At 42.0% G+C, this 12,281-nt stretch overlaps 1 long non-coding RNA gene across 2 annotated transcripts; it reads left to right on the forward strand.

The window, feature by feature from the left end:
• The first annotated feature begins 772 nt into the window (after positions 1-772).
• LOC138980780 (uncharacterized) lies at positions 773-5,327 on the forward strand. 2 transcript variants are annotated; one of them, XR_011460444.1, is made up of 4 exons: positions 773-1,087; positions 1,453-1,546; positions 3,465-3,563; positions 5,130-5,327. It is a non-coding gene; the product is annotated as an uncharacterized lncRNA (long non-coding RNA). The 2 variants fall into 2 exon arrangements; XR_011460443.1 differs by lacking the exon at positions 773-1,087 and having other exon boundaries at positions 1,096-1,546.
• The last annotated feature ends 6,954 nt before the right edge of the window (positions 5,328-12,281 follow it).

The following is a 12,281-nucleotide window of genomic DNA, read 5'->3' on the forward strand; positions in this document are numbered from 1 at the left end:
TAGAATTTCCAACGTAAAATGACTCGTTTGCAGACTCTCTAATTAGATCCATCGAGTGTTTGTGTTCTTAGATCCATTGGCTATGCAGGCTTTTTGCGATCATAACATTGTTTGGGTTTGTGCTGGTGCAATCTGCAGATCAGAGGAGATTGACCGCAGGGTGACGCAGTGTCAGTGATCAATGCAACTTGTGTTCGACACTCAATATTGCCTTCTACCAAACTCAAGGGCAAAACAAAAGGTACATGCTTGTGAATTCATAAATCATTTTATGTAATGTCTGTGAAGATTAACACCGTTTTTAGCTCTAGTCTGAGTGATCATGCTTATTAATATCTAATTCAAGTTACATACGATACATACTCCGCCCCAGCACCACCCTCACCCCATAGCACTGCTATTCAGATACTACAGTCCAACAACCAACCCTCTAAAAGCCCCCTCCCCCCTCCCCCACTCTCATTGCAACATCTGTTGCTATCTGCACCTTTGTGTGGTAATGGGGAACTCTTGCTCAAATAGTTTCAGAACTGTTGATATTATAAGAGTTTTATTTACCAATGGTTCTCCCCTCCCTCCTTCATGTTACACCGACACCCTCCACCCCCTTCCCCCATCCCTTCCCTCTACAGGCACGTCTACTAAAGTCTCAGACATGATAGGATCAAGAGGATGCCAACAATGATCCGGGTAAATTTCCCCTCACACACACACATACACACACACACACACACACACACACACACACACACACATACACACATACACACACACACACACACACACACACAAATACACACACACACACAAACACACACGCACATGCACATGCACATAGCTGTTGTCTCCTTCTCAATCTCTCTATGTCTCTCTGTTTAATTAACATATTTGGATCACTAACTCTTCACTGAGATTCAGTGTTATGTGGAGTAAGATTAGTGAATGTTGCTGCTGATTCTGTTGTTCTTACTGTTCTTCCTCCCTGCATAATCTTTTTTCTCCTTAAACAGTTTTTTTTTATTACTACAGTACGTCAATGGAGTGTACAGAGATGTTCTGGGACCAAAAGCATTCCAAAATGAAACAGGTAACTTTTTAAACTGGTCTTCATTTGGTTTATTGAGAAGTTGGTTCACATGATACATTTCAGAGTCGTCCTTTTAAATTCGTTAAATATTGCACCAGTCACTACATCTATAGATGACCATGCTGATTAGTTTCAAACTGTGTACATAGCCAGCTTATCCCCACCCGTACTTCCCTCAGTTCCCAAACTACCCTTCTACAGCCCCCACCCTTCCCATCTCCCCAAACTCATTAGACCACTGACATGACACTGATCTTTATTTTATGATTAAATGTTCTTTGAGTAAAATCATATAGACTGTTGGTGCTGCTAATGTTGTTGTGACTATTCTTCCTCTGTGTATTCTTTCTTAATCTTTTCTTCAGATTGCAGTTCTCCCATGCACCACATCGTCTATCAATGGAGTCTACAACATTGTCTGAGATGTGATTTGAGTACGAGAATGTCAAAATGATGAAGGTAAACTTTTAAACACATAGAGCTGAACAAACTGCTGAATTCAAATATACAATTACAGTCAACTTCCTTGTAAACGCCCAGTATCGAGCACACGCCCACTTTGGGTCAACAAACTCTGTATAGGGTATATAGGGTATAGTACCTTGTAATCACCCACCCCCACATTCAAAGGTGCAAAACAACACCCGACAGTTTCTTTTTGGTTTTAATCCTCTTCACAAAATACAGAGATATTGGCCGAGTGAATAATGACAAGAGGCTGCAATGCAGACATACCGCTGAGTTCATACATTGGCCACTGCAGTCTTTGGATAGCCATGTCAAAAGTGGACAAATATTGAGAGACTCATCGAAGGTTTACGAGGTCGACCTTGGGGGATTTAAAGAGATCAAGTAAACTGACCTGTGTTTTTTATTTTTTATTTTTTTAAAATTTTTTTATAAAACGTTGCTGTGTTTGACATGTATACATTTCCCCCCTCCCCCCTCTTTGATCAGGAAAACGGAACTGAATGCAGTTATGATGTTTCATTGTGCAAGTTTATGACTTTTGTCCCGACACAAGCGCTGCTGCTCGTAACGCTAGATATGCGAAGCAAATCTTCAGTCATAATTTTCTTTTGCGATACATGTATGAGCATTTGTTCTAAAACTATGGCACACAGGTATTGCTTTGTTTAGGTTTCCATGCTCCATTCGGGCGAAGCACTTGCACACACACGAACGAGTGTGTCACATAGTGAGAAACATGAGGGTAGAGACATGTTTTGCACATTAACAAATCCTACTATCATTCTCATAACCAGTGATCAAATACACGATTTTTCACGAGCCCCTACTTTTGAGCAAAATTAGAGCATACGGGGGATTGGCGAGTACAAGGTAGTTTACGGTACAGGTGTTTTTTTCGTGCAAACAACATTTTTTTTATGCAAACATGCAGATTGTGAGGTTAAATTGCCGAGAGTTATTATGCAATGTGTGACTTGCATCGAGTTGTGTCGCTATGCAGAGTGTGACTTTTCTTGTTTAATTGCCGTACTATTAAATGGAAGATACTCAGATTAAAGAAAGTCTTACATTGGGAGGTAGGAATGTGCTTTTGCATGGTTTGTGACAAGACAAACTTTCCTTATAAGAGCTTAAAGATACATTCCATGACGTTTGAACCAAAATGTCAACTATCATAGATCTCTCGAACTAAACAAAATGAGGGTAACCTTCTACCGGAACGCATACCAAAAGTATGATAGCCTGGTAGTGTTCTGTGCATAGTGGGAATCTTTGGCTTAATGAATTTCACATGTTAACACCAGTGTCTGTTAGGTAATGAATCACACATCCTCCACTTTTCAATGAAATAAGTCAGAAGTATGTGCCCATGTTAAAGATGGTCTTATTTTACCCATATATACCAAGACAAACAAGTGGTGTCTGTAATATGAGGAGTAACATACCGTTAGAGGCCCAGTCCTTATTTTGAAAGCAGTTCTGTTCAGCTGGAATAAAATTCTCTTAAATTTGTTTCTTAATTAAATAAAAACAAAAACAAATTGTTGTGCACGCAAAGCAGTCCGGCTGTTTTTGTTGTTGTATGTGTCTAAGGGCAGAGATGATCTTATTTTACGTAACAGCTTTTCCAGGTCAGAGTGAGTACAATCGTTTACATGGGGAGGACTGTGCCTACGTGGGTTTGCATTATTCAAATGCAGGAAACCAACAGCACACCGAATAGTTTCTGAGCTATTACAGTATATTTTTCCCTTTCTCTGGTCTCAGAAATATAACAAATGCCAGGGCATACAGTCGTAATCGTATGTGAATTTTCAAACAGATTTGCATAAAACAAAATCTATGTGTTCTTGTGTTTTGCGAGCTGTATAATTTCCTCGTGCTATCTGATTTTGTTATCTTGCAGGTGTGTTTTCTTTACTGCAAGCATATCTACGTACAATGGGAAAATTAAAGACATACACCAGCCCACACTGGGCACAGTGCAGAACAGAATATGAACAAGGTATGTAGCGTTGGATGCAATAATCAGATTAAGTTGTCTTCTTCTGCATTATGCATATATGCAATATTCATCTTTAGTGCGCGCGCGCGCGCGTGTGTGTGTGTGTGTGTTTATTGGTTGAAGACGACACAGGTTGGTGCCCCTTCCCTCATTTGTTTTTCTGTGTGCGAGACTTCGTGAGTCAGTTGCATAGGCAGGATAGCTAACTAGTTGCCTGCAAGACCGTTAACGGCATTTCGCACTTTATATTTGCAGGCTATACATTAATTTCAGCTTAGGTATGACCAATACCAAAAGTTGTTGTAGGTGAAATGGTCTGTCTTTTGGGCTCTTTCCAAAAAGAATCCGAATTCGGGGATAGACTCAACCGTTTCATGTTTAATTTGGAGCCGTACACTAATTAACCCGATTTAAGCATTAAAGAATTTAAGATTGTTAGTTTTGGAGGGAATAAACTATGTAATTTAAATGAAAATTTCAATAATAAATTTTCATTTGATTAATATACTTACCGAATTCTCATAGTTTATACCCTCCCATCCTTCCACGCTACTAAATTTCCTATGGCGTCTTTTTTGTAGCCTGGTTACCACCCTTTCGAGGGCAGGTAATTTGAGTAGTTTTTCGACATCTAGCATATGAGATCTTAGTCAATGCATCCCTCAGACAACCAGTGACACCGTTAATGACACATGAAGCAATAAGGTAACTATCAGATAACACTTGTATACACAAAATCCACTCGGTCAAGATCAACAAAATCTTACGATCTTGTTAACTCATTGGAGACGTAATGTTTTAATCCTTTTTTTGTGTTGAAAATGTGCTGAAAAAAGATTACTGCTAGATCAAAACTCAAAAGTGTTCCAAATTACCCCTCCATTTGACCTGTGAACTCGCCACTGTGTTGACCTTTGTCATGCATAAGATATAGTTGGACTGGGTGGCCGAGTGGTAACGCACTTGCGCTCGGAAGCGAGAGGTTGCGAGTTCGACCCTGGGTCAGGGCGTTAGCAATTGTCTCCCCCCTTTCCTAACCTAGGTGGTGGGTTCAAGTGCTAGTCTTTCGGATGAGACGAAAAACCGAGGTCCCTTCGTGTACACTACATTGGGGTGTGCACGTTAAAGATCCCACGATTGACAAAAGGGTCTTTCCTGGCAAAATTGTATAGGCATAGATAAAAATGTCCACCAAAATACCCGTGTGACTTGGAATAATAGGCCGTGAAAAGTAGGATATGCGCCGAAATGGCTGCGATCTGCTGGCCGATGTGAATGCGTGATGTATTGTGTAAAAACATTCCATCTGACACGGCATAAATAAATCCCTGCGCCTTGAATATGTGCGCGATATAAATTGCATTAAAAAAAATAATAAAATAAAATAAAATAAAATAAAAATCCCTGCGCTTAGAACTGTACCCACGGAATACGCGCGATGTAAGCCTCATTATTGATTGATTGATAGTTAATAATCACCAAATATTACAGGTCAAGAAGTATTAAGCATTTTTGTGGGCTGCATTTGTTTCATTTGTGTCACCTTTTATGTTTATACTTTTGCAGGCTGGTGTGGAGTTCTGATGGCGATGGAAGACACATACATAAGACATATAAACAAGCTTCCCTGTGAAGTGCTTTGATCACAAATCACCATTATTTTACACATTGATATATATATCTATTCTCAGCTCAGGCTTGTGCTTTGCAATTGGATGTTTAAGTACTACTAAGACCCTGAATAAAGTCTTCGCAGTACATGGAATGGGATCAAAAGTGTGTGTTTGTGTGTGTGTGTGTGTGTGTGTGTGTGTGTGTGTGTGTGTGTGTGTGTGTGTGTGTGTGTGTGTGTGTGTCTGTGAAAACAACATTCAAAAATGAGGGTGAGATTAAAAATATAAAAAAGCTACAGCACAGATACTTTTTTGTCTAGCGTCATGGACGGATCCAGGGGGGGGGGAGGGGGTTCCTGTCACCCCCCCCCCCCCCCCCCCCCCCGGCCTGAACATGTATCTCCTCCAAGGGTGAACAAATAAAATAAAAATCAATAAATCATGACAAATACTCGGAGAACGCGCCAGCTAGATTCTACATATTCTCATCTAGATTTCAAAACGTCCAGACCCCTAGCACCCTCAACTAATGAACCTCTAATACAATTGGGACCCCCCAGCCATGAGCGTTCTATGTCGTCCTCTTTAGAAACTTGTTGCGCTGTTGACACACGTACGTTTCTATTTGCAAACATCCATAAAGTAAGATTTTGTAATCATGTTTAAAACATTTTTTCTGAGTAGAATGAAGCTAAATCAAACCACACACAAAATGAAAATATCTAAATCAAAGCCATATTGCGCGTAACATAAAGCAACAGTCTAACCGTCTGCAAGAGAGATTGTTAGTAGTAGATCTAAAAGAAAAGAATGGATTCCATGGAAGCTAGTGTAACTTTTCACATTGAACATCTTTAAAGCTTCGGATATAACTCGATAAAACAAAAAAGAACCAAAACTTAAAACATGTCCCAACAGTTGTTAGTCCACCTCTCTCTTCACCCGACCCCCACACTCACATATGTTGTGTCTGAAAAGCTCTCGAACGCAATGGCACACACGCACACACTCTGACTTATACAGAGTCCATTCAGAAAGATGTTCAGTAATTGCGATAAAAGACAAGACTTTTGTCTCCTTTGGTAAACATCACGGTATTTTTTCCCGCCACGGTGTTTTTATCCACGTGTACAAATATTTCCCATCAGACAGCGCGAGTGGAGAAACTACGTCATATCATAGGGGAATCCCCTACCGGAGCAGGATCGGAGCAGCCTGCTCCGGAACCGGAGCTTGTGTGTGAGAGGGCAGGTGGAGAGCGGAGCAGGATCGGAGCAGCCTGCTCCGCTTGCTCCGCCTGTGTGTGAGCCCCGCTTTAGCCTGCAGCATCTGGTAGAGGTGCTGGACATCCCTGGGAGGGGGGTGGTTGCTCTTCACTTTGCGATCCAACTAATCCCAGAGGTTCTCAATCGGGTTGAGATCGGGACTGCATGCTGGCCACTCCATTCTGGGCACGTATGCTTATGGGGGAAGTTCGCGACAACTCCCGAAGTTTTGAGTGACATCGGAAGTACTTGCCTCACTTTCGTATGCATGGGCCGGAAAAAGGGTTTACTTCGAAGCAAAGCGAGGAAGTAACTCAGGGTATTTTGAGACTACTTCTAAAGTTTTGAGTGACATCGGAAGTACATCCTCACTTTCGCATGCATGGGACGAAAAAAGAGTTTACTTTGGAAGCTAACGAGGAAGTAAATGAGGGTAAATGTACTACAGCCAGACCCAGTAGTAAACACGCTACTTCCACAGTTTTTCAGTGCAAAAAGGCAGGGCTTTTCTTCAGTTTTTCATATCAAACCGAGCTGACGCAAATGAAAGTCCCAAAGAGAGAAAATAGAGGGAAAAATTGTATCTTGTGCATGCATTTCGTGCAAATTTCACTGAATACAAACCTGAGTTGCCAGCTTTGACTTTTGTTTGTTCTGGGTCATTGGCCACCACTCTTTCATTCCCGCTTATACGAGAGGGTTACTGTGCAAAAAGGCAGGGCTTTTCTTCAGTTTTTCATATCAAACCGAGCTGACGCAAATGAAAGTCCCAAAGAGAGAAAATAGAGGGAAAAATTGTATCTTGTGCATGCATTTCGTGCAAATTTCACTGAATACAAACCTGAGTTGCCAGCTTTGACTTTTGTTTGTTCTGGGTCATTGGCCACCACTCTTTCATTCCCGCTTATACGAGAGGGTTACTGTGCAAAAAGGCAGGGCTTTTCTTCAGTTTTTCATATCAAACCGAGCTGACGCAAATGAAAGTCCCAAAGAGAGAAAATAGAGGGAAAAATTGTATCTTGTGCATGCATTTCGTGCAAATTTCACTGAATACAAACCTGAGTTGCCAGCTTTGACTTTTGTTTGTTCTGGGTCATTGGCCACCACTCTTTCATTCCCGCTTATACGAGAGGGTTACTGTGTTTCTATGAAAATGGGCGTCGTTGTGTGCATGTGTGTGTGTGTGTGTGTGTGTGTGCGTGCGTGTGTTTGTGTGCGTGTGTGTGTGGATGTGTGTGTGTGTGTGTGTGTGTGTGTGTGTGTGTGTGTGTGTGTGTGTGTGTGTGTGTGTGTGTGTGTTCGAGTGTTGAAGTGTAAGTTTCTGCTATTTTTTTGTCATTGCTTTATCTGTGTGTGTGTGTGTGTGTGTGTGTGTGTGTGTGTGTGTATGTGTGTGTGTGTATTTGTGCGAGTGCCTGTCTGCCTGTGTGCGTGATTGCGGGTGTAATTGTGCGTCTGTTCCTTCATACGTTTGTTTGCGTGTACGCGCGTGCCGTGTGTGTGTGTGTGTGTGTGCGTTTGTGAGTGTGTGTGTATGTGTGTGTGTGTGTGTGTGTGTGTGTGTGTGTGTGTGTGTGTTCGATGTTATGTGTGTGTTCGACGGTGTGTGTGTGTTCGACGGTGTGTATGTGTGTTCGACGGTGTGTGTGTGTTTGTGTGTGTGTGTGTGTGTGTGTGTGTGTGTGTGTGTGTGTGTATGTGTGTTCGACGTTATGAGTGTGTTCGACTGTGTGTGTGTGTGTGTGTGTGTGTGTGTGTGTGCACCCACTCCCCACACTATGATGAGCTGACTATATTTGCGCCTAGATATTTTATTCATGTTCTTACGTTTTATGCTGTTTATTGTGATTCACCACATCCGAGTTTATCGTAATTGAGATAATAAAGTGTTCTATGTCTATGTATATGTCTAATACACATGCACACACGCACGTAGGCTACAAAAATCCAATCTTGACTTTGAACTTTATATAAACATATGTCACAGGGGAAACCGGAATCCAGGGGGATCTGGAATCGCCCTAGGGGAAATTTTCCCCTAGGGGAAACTGGAATTCCAATATCAACTGGAAAATATCTAGTGGAGATTGGAATTCTAGTTTCACCTATGGGAAACTGGAATCCTTTCTCTAGGGGAAACTGGAATTCTGATTTGCCCTAGGGGAAATTGGAATTTGTATTATGAATGGTTTCACTGCTGATAAATATTATATTCACAAACATTGTTTTGCATTTAACACATGCTTTGTGGAATGTTTTGCAAATTACAAAGCGAATTAAACATGACTACCTACACTATTACTTCGCTCATAGTTCGACAATAAGCCGAGTATGTAATCATCAGTCATACTTCCCTTTAGTTTAAAGCATGAGGAATGATAATCATGCACACATCGGTGGTGTGAGTTGATCATTCTTATATTTAACAATGTGAACACTGTTTACACACAACTCTGGAAAATCTGCTACTTGCTTTCATGTTTGAATCATGCACACATCGGTGGTGTGAGTTAATCATTCTTATATTTAACAATGTGAACACTGTTTACACACAACTCTGGAAAATCTGCTACTTGCTTTCATGTTTGCCTAGGTTGGCGACAGTAGTTTTACTGTAATGTGAAACCAGTTGTACTTACTTGTACATGTTCTACCATGGAGCAAAAAGATAAATTTTACCAACTCTTGGAAGATCATATCATGACTTTAGAAGATAATAAGAAGGAGGCGTTTTGTACATCACAGAGCAAATACAACCATATTCTTCAAGCTCTTCAGCTGGCCAAAGGAGCGAAATGTGCACAAGGAGCCAAGTTCAAACACAGGGCTGGCCAACATTTTTGCCTCCAAACAATTGGAACTCGGACACTTGTTTACTGCGTGAAGGCGAAAACTCCTCTTGTTACAAAAGAAGACACCTTTGAGACCATCAAGAAGTGTCATGAGGAAGTGTGCCATTCTGGGCGCGACAAAACATGGCACGAGGTGAAAACCAATTACTCTGGAATAAAGTATGACGCAATTGATGTTTTCCTGAAAACGTGTACATCTTGCTCAACAAGAAAAGTCCACCAAAATGCACCATCTGGGAAGCCGATGATCAATCTCACCTTTCTTCTGCGTCTGCAAGTTGATCTCATTGACTACAGAAATAGACCTGATGGTGATTTCAAGTGGGTGCTGCATGCCCGTGATCATTTCACGAAATTCAGCTGGGCGTACGCATTAAAGTCCAAATGCGCACAAGAAGTCGCCGATGCTATGATCAATCAGTTCAGTGTATTCGGTGCGCCAAAGATTATGCAGACCGACAACGGGCGGGAATTCACTGCGAGGGTGATCAATGAGCTGACAACGATGTGGCCTGGAATGGTGATCATCCATGGCAGACCCCGCCATCCCCAATCCCAAGGTAAGATGAACAACTGAAATTTTGACCAAAATCTCAGAAAACGTCACATATTTGAAGTTTTGACATTTTGCTTTTTAAAGTTATTAGCATTAACAATGAATTGTGGATGTCTTCTACACCTTTATTAAAGGGCCCGTCCAGAGCAATTGTTGCCCTGTCTTTTTATTAGCTGACCTGAATCCCAACCTTCCTAAGTTCTAAATTTTACCCAAGTTTTAATCTCGAGGAAGCTAGCATTCCTCCACAATAAACTGCATCAATGAGCGCTCTGAATGCAATGCAGTCGGGGAGACCTTCACTCTTTTTTTTGATAAATTGGCGTTCTCACCCGACTATAGAACTATTTTTGGCTCATAACTTTAGACATACAAATTCGGTCACAGATATTTACCAATGTAAGGATTCCGATAATCTAAAGAAAACTAGGCAAAATAAACTGTCGGAAGATTGTTTGCTTGGACGTCAAGGTACTTCTGAGACATACAAATTTTGTCACAAACATTTTCCATTGTGAGGATTTTGATAGGCTAATAAAATGATTTGCCAAAAAACAGTATGGAGGGCCCCTTTAAATCAATACCATAACTATTGCCCGGAGAAATAAGGAAATTGAAAGAAATGAGAATAAAAGTAACGTTCCTAATCATTTCGTTCCTTCATACACAGGTTGTGTGGAACGTGGGAACGGTGACCTTGAGATCAAGTTGGGCAAATGGATGGATAAACACGGCTCCGAATGGACAAAAGGGTTGAAATTTGTCGTACATGCCATAAATACCTCAATCTCGGACACCACCGGAAAGTCACCTTACCAACTGGTTTTTGGACAACCTCCAAGGACAAATTCGTCTTTGTGGCAGGAACTGTCTCGTCAAGGGATTTTGTATGAAGAGGACCTTCTCGAGGATTTTCTTCAGCAACTTGAAATGGAGGAATCTGTGCCGCATACATCGGACTCGTCACAGCATACACCTCGGCGCCTGGAGGAATCTGTGCCGCATACCTCGGACTCGTCACAGCATACACCTCGGCGCCTGGAGGAATCTGTGCCGCATACATCGGACTCGTCACAGCATACACCTCGGCGCCTGGAGGAATCTGTGCCGCATACATCGGACTCGTCACAGCATACACCTCCGCGCCTGGAGGAATCTGTGCCGCATACATCGGACTCGTCACAGCATACACCTCGGCGCCTGGAGGAATCTGTGCCGCATACATCGGACTCGTCACAGCATACACCTCGGCGCCTGGAGGAATCTGTCAGCAACCATAGCCATGGAAAGCGCGGCAGAGAATACATTTTGTTACATGATCACCGAATGATTGCCACAGGCACAGAGTGTCCAAGTAGAAACATGATCCATGGACAGTCGGTGAACACAAGTAGCCACGCTGTAGTGTCTGTTACTGAAGTACATGATGCCGAATTCATACCTGTGGAAGACAATCCATTCGAGGAATGCATAAGATCGGCCAGTTTGTGACATGGAGGCGAAGTCAAATGTTTGACGTTGATGAAGGTGACTCACACAGAGAGAAAAGGATGCAAGCAAGAAAAAAATATTTGAAAGCCGCGAAGAAACAAGAATCACGGTACGTGAAGAAAGTGGCTTCGAGAACGAAGGTGTACTCTCTTGGTGATACTGTGGGCTTGAACATCCACAAGGTAGACAGAGCTAATAGTGATGCTCGCTTGTTACCGTGCAAAGTACTCATGTCAAAGCCTGTTGGTGGACAAAGGCACCTGTACAAATTGTACTCCGCCACCGGAATCCTCGGGCCGTGGATCGCAGGCGAAGAACTTTCCGATTTGAGAAGTGTACATTTTGAAAGCCTGAATGAGGTTAACCCAGACTTGCTTGAGGAAATATCTCTCATCAAAGCGTGTCGTCTCTCCGTGAAATGGCGTGATACGGGTTCAAGGGTGCCATCTGGTGCCAGCGTGTGCAAGTGTAAAGGGCCGTGTACTACAAAGCGCTGTTGCTGCAGAAAAGCAGGACTTGAATGTGGCACCAAGTGTCACACAGACAGCAAAGCATGCAAGAATACCGAATAGAACATTACACATGCATGGCTGGTCATTGATTGTGTTTTATTTTCGCTAGAATATCTTTTAATTGTCATTGTTGGAATGAAAATAAATAATTGTTAACCATACACACACAGTATCACTCACGTTAACATTCAAATATAGTTCTTTATCAGCAGTAAAACCATTTATAATACAAATTCCAATTTCCCCTAGGGCAAATCAAAATTCCAGTTTCCCCTAGAGAAAGGATTCCAGTTTCCCCTAGGTGAAACTAGAATTCCAATCTCCACTAGATATTTTCCAGTTGATATTGGAATTCCAGTTTCCCCTAGGGGAAACTAGAATTCCAATTTCCCCTAGGGCGATTCCAGATCCCCCTGGATTCCGGTTTCC

The sequence above is a fragment of the Littorina saxatilis genome, linkage group LG11 (genome assembly GCF_037325665.1).
Source record: "Littorina saxatilis isolate snail1 linkage group LG11, US_GU_Lsax_2.0, whole genome shotgun sequence".
NCBI lineage: Eukaryota > Metazoa > Mollusca > Gastropoda > Littorinimorpha > Littorinidae > Littorina > Littorina saxatilis.